At 39.9% G+C, this 17,846-nt stretch overlaps 1 protein-coding gene across 4 annotated transcripts in view; it reads left to right on the forward strand.

The window, feature by feature from the left end:
- Positions 1–17,846, forward strand: part of rad54l2 (RAD54 like 2) — a 190,080-nt gene that overhangs the window by 38,415 nt on the left and 133,819 nt on the right. Inside the window, exon 2 of one of the 4 annotated variants that reach the window (XM_072280689.1) lies at positions 2,602–2,812. The exons of the other annotated variants lie outside the window; for them this stretch is intronic. The gene's annotated coding sequence lies outside the window, so the exon portion shown is untranslated. The remainder of the gene's footprint in view (positions 1–2,601; positions 2,813–17,846) is intronic. 4 annotated transcript variants of the gene reach the window in all.

Here is a 17,846-nt window from a genome sequence, read left to right on the forward strand (position 1 = left end):
ATATTCAGGTTTGCTGATGTAGGCCGAATCAAAGACGGTGATGAACCAGCATATAGAAGAGACTGAGGGAGACTCCATTTTGCAGTGAATGAAGTGAGAGGTGTTTTTCACCGTGGCTCTACTTTTTATATCTTACATTCCACTGATAGATCCTTTTTAAGTTGGATCCACTATTTTTGTTGAAGGATTTATGATTTGATTATGATGGCAGGAAATAGATCCGATATTGAATTGAGACACGGCAAGACCCTTCCCGTAACAGAACAATTGGAACAAATAAAGAAAGCGGAGGAACTTTCTACTTTAGAAAGAATATTCTGTTCGATACAAGATATAAAACTTGAATTTGGATTGTTTAACACTAAGATTGATAAACTGACGGATGCCAAGGGAAAGCTTGAAAAATCCATCTTCACTGTTCAAGAATCTTTGAAGAATTTTGATTTTCAATTTCCGACGCTTAAACAGACTACCCATCAAATTGAGAGGGAACAGGAGTCATTCAGGCAAACTATTAACGAACAAGAATTGAAGATGTCATCTATGGAAAAGATACTTAATGAAGTTACTTTGGAATTATCAAGAACGAAGAAAAAAACCGACTGATTTAGATAGCAGATTGCGCAAGAGGAATTTACGTATATTGGGTTTGCCTGAAAATACTGAAACAGGTGACCTGTTAAAGTTCTTTTCAGATATGCTGTATTCACTTTTTAATGAGATTCTTGAAGTGAACCTTTCGATACAGCTTTTTGAATCCCACGATCTAAGCCCTCATCTGAGCTACATCCATGACCACTGGTACTATCCCTGCATTATTTTACAACCAAAGAAGCTATACTCCAAGAGGCAAGAAAAAGGGGTAAGCTAATCTACAATTCAATAGAATTTCGGATAGTGGAGGACTTTGCCCTGGAAATTTATGCCGAAAGAAGGAAATACCGGGGTTGATGGCTGAATTATATAAAATGAATTGTCATCCGTCGCTTCGTTATCTGGCACGTTTGATAATTTTTCCACCTGACTCTCAGTTGCAAAAGATTAACTCTCCAGAAGAAGGTTGGGAATTTATCAAGGGGTTTAAGTCGATGTTGAATGCAACTTAAATAGACAATCCTGAGCTGGGAGATATTTGTAGGTGCCTTGAGGAAAGTCTGTTCTATGTTTTATGTATGTCTGTACAGGATTTGGCTGATTTAATTTTATTTCGTTATTTGTTAACAGTTAGTATATATCTATAGTTGTTTTGAAGAGAGTCTGTTTCACATTTTATGGATGTCCGCACAGGACCTGGTTGATTTAATTTTTTTCTTGCTTGCCTTAATATTAATATAGCCCTGGGTTTGATATATATATTTACTTGTTTTATTTTATGATTTGTTAGTTTTTTTTAAACTTCATTTGTAATATATTATTTGCTTGGATTTATCCTTTTCTGAACACATGATTAATATACTTTAGATGAATTTAAGATGGCCATCGCCAACTACGTTTTAACTATTGTTAGACATAACATTACAATATTTGAAATTTGGTTCATTTCTTTTATTATGTCTACAATCAGTAGAGTAAACATTGATCTCACATGAACTTCAGGTTGCGACCCCTGCCATTGATCTCGCGCGTTCACCAGCAACTTTTATGTGTGTTGCTTGAAATTCCAGCATCTGCAGACTTCCTCGTGTTTGAGTAAACATATAACTTTGTTAATAGAACTGCAAAATGGAGATTGGGGTTAGGGTCATAGGTTAGCATGCTATCCCTTTACTGGATAGTTGCTTTTTGCTCTTTTGGGGAGGGGGGTGGTGCTATTAGAGTAGTTTTTTTTCTCGACTGGACAGTTCTGAGAGGTTATATCTTGTATCAATTATGTCGTCACTTCTGGTCAAGTCAGTGCTGTTTTTTCCCTTTGGAACTAGTTTGCGCTTGCGCAATAGCGTTCTTTATGAAATTTAAAATTAAATCTTAAACATGGATGTTAATAAAATTAATATAATTTCTTGGAATTTGAACGGCATGAATCATCCTATTAAGCACAAAAAGATTTTTAAGAAATTAAAAACACTTCATGCAGGTATTATCTTCGCGCAAGAAACTCATGTAGGGAGACAGGATGAAAGTCACTTTTTTAAATTCTGGAAAGGATCTTTATACCATTCTTTATCAATAAATAAAACTAGAGGGGTATCTATTTTTGTTAACTCTAAAATCCCTTTTGTACATTTTAATACTGTTACTAATTTGATTGGAAGATATTTAATCGTCACTGGTTTGCTATGTGGTCAAAAGGTGGCTTTGGTGTGTGTTTACGCACCCAATTCAGACAGTCCTGAAGTTTTTAAGAAACTATTTTCTGTGCTCCCGAATCTAAATGAATATAAGTTGATTATGGGCGGTGACTTCAACTGTTGTCTTAACCCGTCGATTGACAGGTCATCAACCAATCCGTCGCTTCCTAATAAAGCGGCGACTTGTATTAATTCTTTTCTGTTAGAACATGGTTTAGTGGATATCTGGGGATATAGAAGCCCAAATGAGAAAGGTTTTTCCTTTTTTTCTATGTACATCATAAATATACAAAAATTGATTTTTTTTTTCTAGATACACGATTGTTGTATTCAGTTGCTGACTGTGCGTATGACATCATTGCGCTGTCGGACAACGCACCCATGAAATTTAATTCTGAAGCTTTCTGATCATGTGTCGAAAATGTCACAGTGGAGATTGAATCCCGTATTGTTACAAGACCCAACTTTTGTTAGTTTTATCACGGAGCAAATTTCTTTGTTTTTTGAACTTAATACAACTGAAGGTATGTCAAATTTGGTTATATGGGATACGATGAAATCTTTTCTTAGGGGACAGATAATTTCATAATCAGCAGGTTTAAGAAGGAAAACCAAAGCGGAACTTTTAGTGATTACTAATAAAGTTAAAAAGATAGATAAAGTGTATTCAGTAAGACCTAGTGAAGATCTATATAAGGAAAGGGTTGAACTCCAAACACAGCATGATCTGCTTTTGACCTTCCCTATTGAGCAGCAACTTTTAAAATCCAAAGGTCAATTTTATATACATGGTGATAAATCAGGTAAATTGCTGGCTAGTTAATTGAAGGCAAATATGGTCAGAAGACAGATTTTGAAAATACGTAGACCAGATAGAACTGAAATTCTAGACCCTCGTGAAATTAATAAGATATTTATGGATTTCTATTCTAATCTTTATAAATCTGAATTTTCTGATAATGCTATCTTTATGAATGGATTTTTGCAAAAATTAAATATTCCTAAAATTTCTATTCAAGATAGAAACACATTAGACGCACCTATTAAACAAGAGGAAATAGCTAGGGCTTTACCCTCTATGGAACCAGGGAAAGCTCCGGGACCAGATGGATATACAGTGGAATTTTATAAGACTTTTATTGAAATGCTTACATCACATCTATGTCAAACTTTCACTGATTCTGTATCCTCTGGGAACCTCCGGAAAACTTTTTATGAGGCATCAATCTCATTGATCCCTAAAAAAGGAAAAGTTCTATCTGAATTTCCTTATTGAATGTGGACTTTAAAATTCTGGCTAATAGGCTTGAATATTTTACCTACTGCTATTTCAAATGATCAAACTGGATTTATTAAAAATAGGTATTTACATTTTAATATTTGAAGATTGTTAAATATTATTTATTCTCCCTCAGTTAAAGAATCTGAGTGTATTGTTTCTCTCGATGCAGAGAAAGCCTTTGATAGGGTGGAATGGCCCTATTTATTTCAGGTCTTGGAGAGATTTAACTTTGGCCCGGTATTTATCTCCTGGATCAAACTGATCTATCAAGCCCCAATGGCTGCGGTTATAACTAACAATCAAAAATCACCTTATTTTAGACTATATAGAGGAATCTGTCAGGGTTGTCCTTTTAGTCCTTTATTATTTAATTTGGGTTTAGAACCACTTGCTATTGCTCTTAGGGATTCCAACTCTGTTCAGGGTATTAAGAGAGGGGATGAAGTATATAAGGTTTTGTTGTATGCAGATGATTTATTAGTTTACATTACAGACCCTAGGAAATCCATCCTTTCTATGTTATCCATATTTACTGAATTTAGTACTTTCTCTGAATATAAGTTAAATTTATATAAATGTGAATTGTTTCCTATTAATAACTATTCGGATCAATATGATCTAATAACTTTTAATATTGCTAAAAATTATTTTACCTATCTTGGTATTAAAATTACTAAAAATTTTAAAGATTTATATAAAAATAATTTTCTCCCTTTAATTGAATATACACAATAAATGCTTTCCAAATGGTCGCCTATGACATTGTCATTAATTGGTCGAATAAATGCTATAAAAATGACAATTTTACCAAAATTCTTATATACGTTTCAAGCTGTTTCCTCCTTTGTCCCGAAAATGTTTTTTGATAGAATAGATTCTATGATCTTATCATATATCTGGAATAATAAAAGCTCCAGAGTGAGTAAACCTTTACTGCAAAAATTTAAAAAAGACGGTGGCTTGGCTTTACCAAACTTTAGATTCTATTACTGAGTGATCAATATTCGTTATATTACTTTTTGGATTCACTGTATAGATATGCAGGACTGTCCTTCATGGTTGGAGTTGGAGGAGAACTTGGTAAAGGGGTTCTCTTTGGCTTCTTTACTGGGAGCTCCTCTTCCCTTTTTGTTTTCTACGATTGGTAGACAAGATCGTCCCATTGTTAGACATACATTAAAAATTTGGTTTCAGTTTCGCAGATGTTTTGACCTAAATAACTTTGTTCTATCTAGTAATATCCATTTTAATTATTTTTTTTAAACCATCAATTTTAGACAAGGCTTTTTTAACATGAAAAACTAAGGGAATAATAACTTTTCTAGATTTGTTTCTAGGGGATTGTTTAATGTCTTTTTCTCAGCTAATGGACACGTGATTTATCTAATGCACAATTTTTTTTAGATATTTACAAGTTAGGAATTTTTTTTTACATGATTTGTTACCAAATTACCCATTTGCTTATTTACCAAATATGATAGATCAGGGGTCCCCAACCTCTTTTGCATCGCGGACCGGTTTAATATTGACAATATTCTTGCGGACTGGCCAACGGTGGGGGGGGGAGGGGGTTGTGTTAATCACGACCGGAATATAGGTGATAACTCAACTATAAGTCACTTATCAGTGGCTAATACACTCAATTTTTTTTCTAGAAAGGTTTATCTAACAAATTTAATATTAAACACACAGCACATATTTTCCCCACATGAATATAGTGGTAAGTCAATTATAAGTCATAAGGGGGTTCCTTATGTCCGGTCTATTCTGCAAGTTAGTTTTCGTTGCATTCATTGCAGAAAACTCCACTTCGCAGAGATATGATGTTGGAAATGGAAGCAACGTTTTCAGTGCTTTTGTGGCTATCTCAGGATATTCAGCCTTTGATCCAGAATGCCGGCAGAGATGTTATGCCAAACATACTTTTCAGCCCACTGTTATTTGCAAGCTCGAGGAGTTGATCTTCTTCTCGCGGTGACATGGATGATTCAGCGGGAACATTCACAAATGGGTCACGGACCCATTCCTTTGCACGTCTTGGGTCATTTGCGGTTGGGAAGTAATGCTCGAATTCTGTAGACAGCGAAGATAGGTGTTCACGCACCAGTTGTGAGCCTCAGTCTCTCCCAAATTCCCAGCTAATGTTGGGAACATGTCAAATATGCCCCTGTCCACTCGCCGTCCCCACAGTTCCAGTTTGACTGTGAAAGCAGACAGTTTATCTGTCAACTTGAAGGCAGTTGTCATTCTCCCCTGAAGTGACAAATTGAGTTCATTGAGCAGGTTGAAGGTGTCACACAGATAAGCAAGTTTTGCTATCCACTCCTCGTCACTGAAGTGTGCTGCCAGTGGTGACTTTTTTTTCCTGAAAGTAATCTCTGTAGCTACTCTCTTAACTCAAAAACTCTGGCCAGGGCTCTCCCCCTTGATCGCCACCTGACTTCAGTGTGTAAGAGAAGGCATTTGTGTTCTGCATCCATTTCCTCGCAAAGCTGCTCAAACAGACGTGAGTTAAGGGCTTTTGCTTTGATGTGATTGATAACTTCAACATCACTCAATACACTGTTAAGATCAGGTGACATTTTCCAGCTAGCTGGCATTTCCCTGTGTGTGACACAGTGTGTAGACTGGCATTCAGGAGCAACCTCTTTGACTTGGGTAGTGAAACCAGGCTCATTAAGTTGTTCCAGCAGCTGTGCTTCGATGTCCTCCACTATGTCATCAATTCTCCTTGAAACTGTGGTAGCTGATAGAGAAACCTGTGCCGTCTTGTTAGCTGCAGCTTCTCCCAACAGTTCACGGCACGTGTCCTTGGCAGCAGGCAGAATCAATTCTTCACCAACAGTGAAAGGCTTCTTAGCCTTAGCAATACGGCTAGCCACTAAGTATGACACTCTCAGATCAGCAGCATTTGTGGAGGTGGTGGCTCTCAGCACTTGCTTCTGTCCCACTTGCTCACGTGTTTTCCGCTCAAAAAACTCAGCGGGTTTGTCTTTGGTGCAGGGTACTTGGAATCAAGGTGCTGAAGCAGTTTTGAAGGCTTCATTGCCTCATTAGACAGCTTGTCTCCACATATCACACACGGGGCTTGGAGCATGCAAGATACCGATCGCAATAATGTCATATTTTATGTACGACTCGTCGTATTTTCTGTTGAAGGAAGCTTTTTTTTTGCAGTCTCGGCCTCAGCTGTCTCTGCGTTATCATCATCATTAGGCCTTTTATGTCCCCTACCATCTCTTCCAAAGAAACTCTCAAGCGATGTTTGTTTTTTACTCATTGGGTAGTTGTAGGTTAATGATCAACTGATGTCCTTGCGTGGCTAATGATCTCGCATGCGTTCGAGCTCAACAGTGGGCGTTACAGGGAATGAAGAAAGGTGCAGCTGACTCATATCGTTTCCTCGCGGCCCGGTAGCACATGCTTTGCGGCCCGGTAGTTGGGGACCACTGTGATAAATGTTATCTTTCACCTTAAACCATTCCAAAAGGGATTGATAGCCGTCATATATAAACGGCTATTGAATTTACGAATGATGTCTAATGATAAGGTTAAGCGTGCTTGGGAATTGGAACTTCAAGAGCCATTTTCAGATAATCAGTGGAATAAAATCTGTCATTTAGTTAACAATTAATCTATTTGTGCCTGTCACTCCTTGATTCAGTTCAAGGTAGTGCACAGGGCGCATATGTCAAAAGATAAACTAGCGCATATTTTTTCTAATATAAATCCTACTTGTGATAGATGTAACACTGAGGTGGCCACTCTAACTCACAAGTTTTGGTCGTGCATAAAGTTACATAACTTTTGGAGAGATGTTTTTAGAACGTTATCAAAAGTCATAGGTCTGGACCTACAATCTAATTCACTTATATCAATCTTTGGGGTTATTCCAAGGGAAGCAGGAAACGTTCCTGCTTACACTCAACAATAATAGCTTTCTCAACTTTATTGGCTAGGAGAGCTATTCTACTGTACTGGAAGGATCCCAGTCCACCTACTGTATTTTTTTGGCTCTCCTCCATTATGTCTTGTTTAAGTTTGAAGAAAATAAGAAGTCAGACGTTTGATACACCTTTTAAATTTCAGCAAACTTGGAGACTTTTATTAAATATTTTCATATGATCTAATTTTTATTACTTTTATAGTTAATTATTTTTTCTCCATGAATTTTTAGATTTGATCAGAAGTATCTTGGTTTTTTTTTTTTAGCTGTATCCTCAAAATGGACTGCCCAGTCCCTTTTTTTTATTTTAGGTTACTTTAGTGGGTTTTTTCCCCCTCCAATAATAGAAAATTTTGATTTTTTTTTCATGAATTGTTAGGAGAAGTGGTTCTCTTTTCTGTTTATATTAGCTTAATACTATACATGATTTTGACAGTGTATACTGCTTTCTCTGTTTATATTATTATTGAAATATGTATTTGAGATAACCTCTCCTCTGGTTTGTATTTACCCTTATTCTTTTAAATCAATAAATAAAAGATTGAAAGTGGAGAGACTGAAAATCTAGCTCATTGTCATAACAATAACCCCTCACTTAATGTAGCAAGACCAAGGAACTGATTACAGGCCAACCTCAGAAAGGCACTGCCAAAGTTATACCAACATGTCTCCTGCCCCACTAGAGGCCCGAATATACTTGACCACTGCTACACAGCAGTCAAGGATGCCTACCGTTCCATCCCACGACCTCACTTCGGAAAATCGGACCATCAGGCCGTACTCCTCCTCCCGGCTTACAAACAGAAACTGAAGCGGGAGGTCACGGTGTCAAAAGTAGTGTCGCGTTGAATGGAGGAAATGGATGAGGTCCTCCATGACTGCTTTGAATCGGTGGACTAGTTAGTATTAAAGGACTCGGCAGCTAACCTCGATAAGTATGCCTCAGCTGTCACGGACTTTATTTGGAAATGTACGGAGGGCTGTGTGTCTCACAAGACGATCTGGGTATTCTCTAACCGGAAACCTTGGATGAATTATGAGGTCAAGTCCCTTTAAAAGGCTAGAGCTGCAGCTTTTAGGTCCGGGGATACCAGTCGCTACACGGAATCCAGGTGTGAACTCCGGAAAGCCATTAAGGGCGCCAAGAGGCAATATCGAGCCAAGTTGGAAGCCCAGGCTAACCAAAGGGATGCCAGTAGACTATGGCAGGGTCTAAATGAGATCACTGGGTGCAAAGAAAAGGCTGGGAATATCAATAACTGTGGCATTTCTCTTCCTGAGGAACTTAACGTATTCTACGCAAGATTCGAACAGAAGAGGAGCGTCCCGCTCCCTCTGGATGAACCGGACCTGGTGGCATCGGATTCGTGGTCACCGGGGAGGACGTTAGAAGGGTCTTCCTGAAGATAAATCCAAGGAAGGCGACGGGCCCAGATGGCGTCCCGGGACGGGTTCTCCGGGCCTGTGCAAGCAAACTAGCTGGAGTGTTTGTTGACATCTTCAACTGCTCCTTGCTTCAGTCTAAAATCCCCTCGTGTTTTAAGAAGGCAGCGATAATCCCAGTGCCGAAGAAGAGCAAGGTGGCATGCCTGAATGACTATCAATCTGTGGCTCTGACATCAATTGCTATGAAGTGCTTCGAGAGATTGGTTATGGCACACATATCAACCACAGCCTACTGGTCAACCTCGAAGCTTTGCAATTCGCCTACTGGAGCAACAGGTCAACGGCAGATGCCATCTCTCTGGCCCTACATTCTTCCTTAGAACACCTGGAGAATAAAGACGCATACATAAGGCTCCTTTTCATTGACTACAGCTCTGCCTTTAATACCATCATTCCAAATAAACTGATTCCTAAGCTCCGGAACCTGGGCCTTAACACTCAGATCTGCAGCTGGATCTTCAACTTCCTCACAGACAGGACCCAGGCTGTAAAAATAGGGGACAAGCTCTCCTCTACAATCACTCTGAGCACCGGTGCCCCACAAGGCTGTGTACTCAGCCCCCTGCTGTACTCACTGTACACCCTTGATTGTGTAGCCAAGTTTCCATCAAACTCAATATATAAGCTTGCTGATGACACAACAATTGTAGGCCGTATCTCGGGTAATGGTGAGTTGAGTACAGAGAGGAAATTAAGAACCTGGTGGCATGGTGCGAAGACAATAACCTATCCCTCAACGTCAGCAAGATGAAGGAATTGGTTGTTGACTTCAGAAGGAGTAGTGGACCGCACGACCCAATTTACATCAGTGGTGCGCAAGTGGAACAGGTCAAAAGCTTTATGTTCTTCGGGATCAATATCACATATGACCTGACTTGGTCCAACCAAGCAGAGTTCACTGCCAAGAAGGCCCACCAGCGCCTTTACTTCCTGAGAAAGCTAAAGAAATTTGGCCTGTCCTCTAAAACCCTCACTAATTTTTATAGATGCACCGTAGAAAGCATTCTTCTAGGGTGCATCGCAACCTGGTATGGAAGTTGTCCTGTCCAAGACCGAAAGAAGCTGCAGAAGATCGTGAACAAAGTGCAGCACATCACGCAAACCAATCTTCCGTCCTTGGACTCACTTTACACCGCACGCTGTCGGAGCAGTGCTGCCAGGATAATCAAGGACACGACCCACCCAGCCAACAGACTTTTTGTCCCTCTTTCCTCCGGGAGAAGGTTCAGGAGCTTGAAGACTTGTACGGCCAGATTTGGGAACAGCTTCTTTCCAACTGTGATAAGACTGTTGAACGGATCCTGACCTGGATCTGGGCCGTACCCTCCAAATATCCGGACCTGCCTCTCGGTTTTTTTGCGCTACCTTACTTCCCATTTTTCTATTTTCTATTTATGATTTATAATTTAAATTTTTAATATTTACTAATTTTAACATGTTTAATATTTAATATTTGTAACCATGGAGTGTGAAGCGCAGATTCAAATATCGCTGTGATGATTGTGCATTCTAGTACTAATTGTTTAGTGACAATAAAGTATAAAGTAGATATCCCCACACCCACACCTCCCAATGCTCCTTTGTTCTCAGTATCTGAAGATTACACATGGGCTGCCTTCAAAAGAGTGAATCTAAGGAAACCATCAGGTCTGGCCGGAATATCTGGCTGAGTACTGAAGACTTGTGCTGACCAACTGGCTGTTGTGTACACTATTATCTTCAACCTCTCGCTCCGGCAGTGTGTGGTTCCCACTTGCTTCAAGCATACCGGTGCCCAAGAAGAGCATGGTAACCTACCTCAATGACTATGACCCAAGGGTACTTGCATCCACGGTGATGAAGTTTTTTGAGAGGCTGGTGTTGAAATATATCAGCTGCTGTCGGAGTGGTGACTTGGATCCACTCCAATTTGCCTACTGAAGCAATGGGTCCATAGCAGATGCCATCCTGTTGGCTCATCACACAATTCTGGAACATCTGGACACTAAAGGTGCATATATCAGGATTTAATACCATCATCCCCTCAAAACTGATCAGTAAACTTCAAGGCCTGGGCCTTAATACCCCCTTGTGTGTTTGTTCCTGGATTTCCTCACTTGCAGATCCCAGTCAGTTCAGATAGGCAAAAACATATCCATAATCTCCATCAGCACAGGTGCACTACAGGACTGTGTGCCTAGCCCCCTGTTCTACTTGCTATATACCTATGACTGTGTGGCTAAGTACAGCTCAACAAGATTGCTAATGACACCACTGTTGTAGGCTGTATGAAAGGTGGTGATGAATCAGCATACAGAATGGAGATTGAAAATTTGGCTGAGTATTGCCATAACAAACAATCTGTCACTCAATGTCAGCAAGACCAAGGAATTGATTGTAGACTTCAGAAGAGGGAATCCAGAGGTCCGTGAGCCAGTAATCATCGGAGGATCAGAAATGGAGAGAGTCAGTAACATTAAATTCTGGGTGTTACTATCTCAGAGGACATGTCCTGGACCCATCATATGAATATAATTTCAAGGAAAGCACAATAGCACCTCTACTTATGAATCTGTGGAGATACAGCATTGTATCAAAAACCTTGACAAACTTCTATAGATGTGTGGTGAAAAGTGTGCTGACTGGCTGCATTGTAGCCTGGTATGGGAATACCAATGCCTTTGAGCAGGAAATCCTACAAAAAGGAGTGAATTCGGCCCAGTTCATCATGATTTAAGCCCTCCCAACCATTGAGCACATCTCCATGTAACATTGTCATAGAAAAGCAGCATCCATTATTAAAGATCCTCACCACCTAGGCCGTGCTCTTTTCTCGCTGCTGCCATCAGGTAGAAGGTATCTCAACTTCACTAGGCTTCACTTGCCCCATCATTGCAATGTTCCCACAATCAATGAACTCACTTTCAAGGGCTCTTTATCTCATGTTCTTGTTATTTATTGCTATTTATTTATATTTGCATTTGTACAGTGTGTTGTCTTCTGCACTCTGGTTGATCTTTCATTGATCCTGTAATAATTACCATTCTATAGATTTGTTGAGTATTTCCACAAGAAAAATCTTAGGGTTGTATATGGTGGCGTGTACTTTGATAATAAAATTTACTTTGAACTTTTTCTTAATTTCCCTTTTAATCCTACAGATTAAACCTGTGCTCCCTGATCTTTGACCCCATTGCTCAGAGAATTAAGCTATTCCTGTTTATGTAGGCCTTTGGTAATTTTATACACCTCATTTAAGTTTCCCCTTGTCTTTTCTATTTCAAAAGGTGAAAGCCATGGCATGTACAATCTCTCAACTATAATGTGCAGGTCCCAGTGATATCTGTATGAATCTCCAGCACCCTCTCCAGTGCAATCACAATTCCCCACAATATAGTGACCAAAATTGTGTGCAGTAAATAGTTTATGCTGCATATAGTTGTAGCGTCTATTCTGTCCTTGCATTCTTCAATTATAAAGGAGAGCATCCAGTATACTTTTGACCACTTTATTGACCTGCCTTGTTTCACTTAAGACCATAAGATACAGGAGCAGAATTAGGTCATTTGGCACATCGAGTCTGATCATGGCTGATCCATTTTCCCTCTCAGCCCCAATCTCCTGCCTTTCCTTTGTATCCCTTCATATGATAAGCCGTTCAATGCTGGAATCATTTCATGAATCTTTTTTGAACCCTCTCCAGTTTCAGCACGTCCCTTCTAAGATGAGGGGTCCGAATCTGCTCTCAATACTCCAAGTGAGGCCTCACCAGTGATTTATAAAGTCTCAACGTTACATCGTTGCTTTTATATTCTAGTCCTCTTGAAATGAATGCTAACATCGCATTTGCCTTCCTCACCACAGACTCAACCTGCAAATTAACCTTTAGCGAATCCTGCACAAGGACTCCCAAGCCCCTTTGCGCCTCAGATTTTTGTATTTTCTTTCCATTTATAAAAAGTCAACCATTTCATTCCTTCTACCAAAGTGCATGACCATACACTTCCAAACGCTGTATTCCACCTGCCACTTCTTTGCCTATTCTCCTAATCTTAAATCCTTCTGTACCTCCTATTTCCTCAAAACTACCTGCTCCTCCGCCTGCCTTCGTATCGTCTGCAAACTTTGCAACAAAGCCATCAATTTCATCATCCAAATCATTGACCTATAACGTAAGAAGAATCAGTCTTAATACGGACCACTGTGGAACACCACTAGTCACGGGCAGCCAACCAGAAAAGGCTTCCTTTATTCCCAGTTTTTGCCTCCAGCCAATCAGCCACTGCTTTATCCAAGCTAAAATCTTCCCTGAAATACCATGGTCATAGCTTGTTAAGCAACCTCGTGTAGCACCTTGTCAAAACCATTCTGAAAATCCAAGTACACAACATAAACAATTCTCCTTTGTCTATCTTGCTTGTTAGTTTTTCAAAGAATTCCAACAGATTTGTCAGGCAAGATTTTCCCTTGAGGAAACCATACTGACTATGACCTATTTTATTATGTACCTCCAAGTACCCCAAAACCACATTCTTAACTATCAACTCCAACATCTTTCCAACCACTGAATAGACTAACTGGCTTATAATTTCCTTTCTTCTGCCTCTATCCCTTCGTGAAAAGTGGAGTGACATTAACAATTTTCCAGTCTTCTGAAACTATTCCAGAATCTAGTATTTCTTGAAAAATCATTACTAATGCCTCCACTATCTCTGTAGCCACTTCTTTTTGAGCCCTGTGGTGTACATCATCTGGTCCAGGTGACTTATCTATCTGCAGATCTTTCAGTTTCCTTGAACTTTCTCCCTGGTAATGGTAATTTTACACACTTCATGACCCCTGACACCTGAAACTCCCAGATTACTGCTAGTGTCTTCCACAGTGAAGACTGATGCAAAGTACTTACTCAGTCCACGTGCTATTTCCTTGTCCCCCTTCACTACCTCGCCAGCATCGTTTTCTAGCCTCTCTTTTACACTTTATGCTTCTGAAAAAACTTTTGGTATCCTTGTTAATATTATTGGCTAGCTTACTTTTGTATTCCATCTTTACCTTCTTGTAGTTGCCTTCCGAATCCTCTAATTTCCCACTATTTGCTCTATTAGATGTCCTCCCTTTGGCTTTTAAGGTTACTTTCACTCTGTTCCTCCAACTTGCTGTACATTGCAGCCATCCAAAATGTGTTACTTCACACTTCTGAATTAAGTTTCAAGTTTAAGTTATTATTGTTCAACTATACACATATATACAGTTAAACGATACAACATTCCTCAGAGACCAAGGTGCAAAACACACTCCATATATCATATATTCCACATAAAATAATATTAACACAATAATATTAACAGATAAAAAGTATTCTGTAGATGCACAAGTTGGCCTAAGGTGCATATACAACATGTAGTTAAATATACAACAGTATTATAGTACAGGCACTGTCCTAAGTAAATGTGTACTGGGTGGTAGCAGAATGTTCAGAAGTGTCAATGCCTAGGGGATAAAGCTATTACCCAGCCTAACAATCCTTGTTCTTATGTTGTGATACCTTCCACCTTACAATAAAAGGTCAAAGAAATTGTGGGATGGGATGGATGGGAGAGTCCTTGGCGATGTTGAGTGCTCTATGAATACAGCACTTCTGGTGTATGTTATGGATAGTGTGTGTGTGAGAGAGAGAGAGACTCTGATTCTCTCAGTAATCCTCGCAATCCATTGCAGGCTATTGCAGTCAGATGCCTTGCAATTTTCATAACACAGTAATATAGCTGGGCAGGACACTGATGGTACTCAGGTAAGATAAGGGGTGGGAGTCTTGTATGTCTCCATCAATTTGTCCTGTCTGACTGACCAGAGTGTCTATAATTATCCTCCTCTAATTATTACAGCTAATTATATCAGCAAAATCCTTTTTCAACTGCCTTCTGATTTTGCATCTCAATTATTAATGCCTATACAAAAAACAACAGGATGATTATCTACCTGGTGGAACCCCACTGGTAACAGGCTTTCAGTCAAAAAAGACATCCGCCAAACATAATTTATGCTTCCTGCTACTGAGTCAATTCTGGATCTGTAATCTGCCACCTTCTTGGATCCCATAGGTTTTTATAAGAACATAAAAGCATAAGAAATAGGAGCCATCTGGCTCGTCGAGTCTGCTCCACCATTCAATAAAATCATGTAGATTACAATAAATACACTACTCTCAAAAACCCTTCTTGTTAACTCCTTTAAAAAATTGTGAAGTTAGTTCAAGCTTTAACAAATACATTGACTGATCCCAATTAATTTCTGCCTTTCTAAATAAAGCTTTAGAATGGATCCCAATAATTTGACCATCACTGAAATTAAAGTAATTGGCTTGTACCAATTAGCTGTTACCTTTTCAGCAACAGTATAGCGTGAGCAGCTCACCAACTTCTTGCACCATTCCTATAACCAGAGGATTGAAAGATTAGTCAGTTCCACATTTCTTCCCTTGTTCCTTTTAAAATATTCAATGTATTTCACCCTAATGAATTATCTATTTCCAAAGATAAAACTTCTATTTTGCTTATCACATGCGATATTTCAGGTTGTTTAAGGCTGATTTGTACTTGTGCGTCAAATGTACGCCATCAGTACGGCGTAGCTGCGAGCCCTACGCTGTATCTACGCTGAACCCTACACCATAGCCTAACGCGCATCTCTCCCAAAATGTAACTACGTGTCGCGGTGCCGCAGACAACAACTGTGATTGGTCCACTTGGTAGCATCACATTTCCTCCTATGCTGCAATAGCTTCCCATTGGGCAACTGAAGGGCAGAGAAGGAACTCTGGCTGCAATGCTTTCCATAAAGCTTTACAGACCTCTGAAATTATGGAGGACCCTGTGCTTGACGCCAGTTTGTAGCTAGCTGCTACAGCCTGTTGACTTCCACCTGAAGCTAAAACTCGAATGGTGATTGCCAGTCTCTGAGTATACTGTGCGTACACTGATGCGAAATAGATGGTTAGAGACGATGAACCAAGTTGTCAAACCTGCCGACACCCAAAAATATTTGAATTGCATTTCCTCATCCATGTCTCTCAGTGGCCAGACAAGCACAGAAAATTCACCATCCTTCAGTTTCAGTCGCCATTGTTTGAAGTTTGAGTTTCTTTGTGTTGAATTTCAACACAAAGAAACTCAACACAGTGGCATAGAAACCCCACTGCCAACTAGCTTTTATGAGGAGGGCAAGCCAGCAGCTATATTTCATTGAGAGTTTGAGGAGATTTGGTTTGTCACCAAAGACTCTAGCAAATTTCTGCAGATATGCTGTGGAGAGCATTTTAACTGTTTGAATCACCGTTTGGTATGCAGGGGCCACTGCACAGGATCAGAAAAGGCTGCAGAGGATTGTAAGCTCAGCCAGCTCCATCCTGGCCCTAGCTTCCCCAGCATCGAGGGCATCCTGAAAAGACAATGCCACAAGAAGGAGGCCTCCATCAGTAAGGACCCCCACCACCCAAGACATGCCCTCTTCTCATTGTCACCATCAGGGAGGAGGTGCAAGAGCCTGAAGACACACTCAGTATTTTAGGAACAGCTTCTTCCCCTCTGCTATCAGATTTCTAAGCAAAAAATGAACTCAACAACAGTACCTTATTATTATGTATTGCAATATGCTGAGATCCAGATCGGTGACCAAGAAATTTACAAGAGATCCTGGTATGATTCCCAGAAAAACAGGTGAAATGGTAATTCCAGACTAAACTTGAATCAATGAAGGATGCTTAAAAGTTATGGCGGGTCTTGCATACTATCACCTCTTATAAGTCAAACAACGCAGGCAGCAACAGGACTTCATTTCCAGATGTGCTCAATGCCTTCAATTTTTGCTTTGAGGAGCCATCAGAAACTCCCACAGCCCCCAATGATTCTGTGATTTCAGTCTCTGAGGCTGACATGCAATCAACCTTCAGGAGGGCGAACCCACGAAAAGCATCCGGCACTGACGAGGTACCTCGACAAGTCCTAAAAACCTGTGCTAGTCAACTGGTTGGAGTGTTCACTGAGATATTTAACCTCTCATTTTGGCAGTTTGAGGTACCCACCTGCTTCAAGCAGGCTTCAATTATACAGTGCCCAAGAAGAACATGATGTGATAGAGATGATAGCCTCAATGACTATCCTCCAGTAGCACTTTCAACCACAATCATGAAGTGTTGTGAGAGTCTGGTGATGAAACGTATCAGTTCCTGCCTGAGAAGCACCTAAGATCCACTCCAGTTTGCCTACTGTGACAACAGGTCCACAGCAGATGCCATCTCATTGGCTCTTCACTCAACTCTGGAGCATCTGGACAGCAAAAATGCATACATCAGGATGCTCTTTATCAACTACAGCTCAGCATTCAATACCATCACCCCTTTAAAATGAAACAATAAGTTCCAAGACCTTGGCCTCGATACCACCTTGTGCAATTGGATCTCAACTTCCTCACTTGCAGACCTCAATCATGGTATGCATATTACAAAACAAAACTTTTGAAGTGCCACACAGTTTTCAGGTTGTGTGGAAAAAAAAATTCCTGTTCAGAGCAACGGTTGGTCCGCGCAGCTATATATATAAAAAAGAGATAAGAGGGCGTGTTGATGACCACATAAGTTAATGTCTGTAATAGTTCTCTGGTTGAGTCTGTAACCTCTGTCAACATTTAGACCATTGACTTGGAATCTAATCTTGTTCCTACAAGTATTGTATTTTATTTTAGCATGTGACCATTTGTATGTAATTTCTTTTGCCCTGTGTTCAGTCATGTGCACAGTTGACAGCTGCTCTGTCCTTAACCTCTTTGGTAACTTCTTCCTGTTCTGTTTTTTCTCCTCTCACCTCTGCAATTGTGTCTTCCTCTTTTCTGTGTTTTGGATTCATTTGAA

Source organism: Mobula birostris, chromosome 16 (assembly GCF_030028105.1).
Source record: "Mobula birostris isolate sMobBir1 chromosome 16, sMobBir1.hap1, whole genome shotgun sequence".
Lineage (NCBI taxonomy): Eukaryota > Metazoa > Chordata > Chondrichthyes > Myliobatiformes > Myliobatidae > Mobula > Mobula birostris.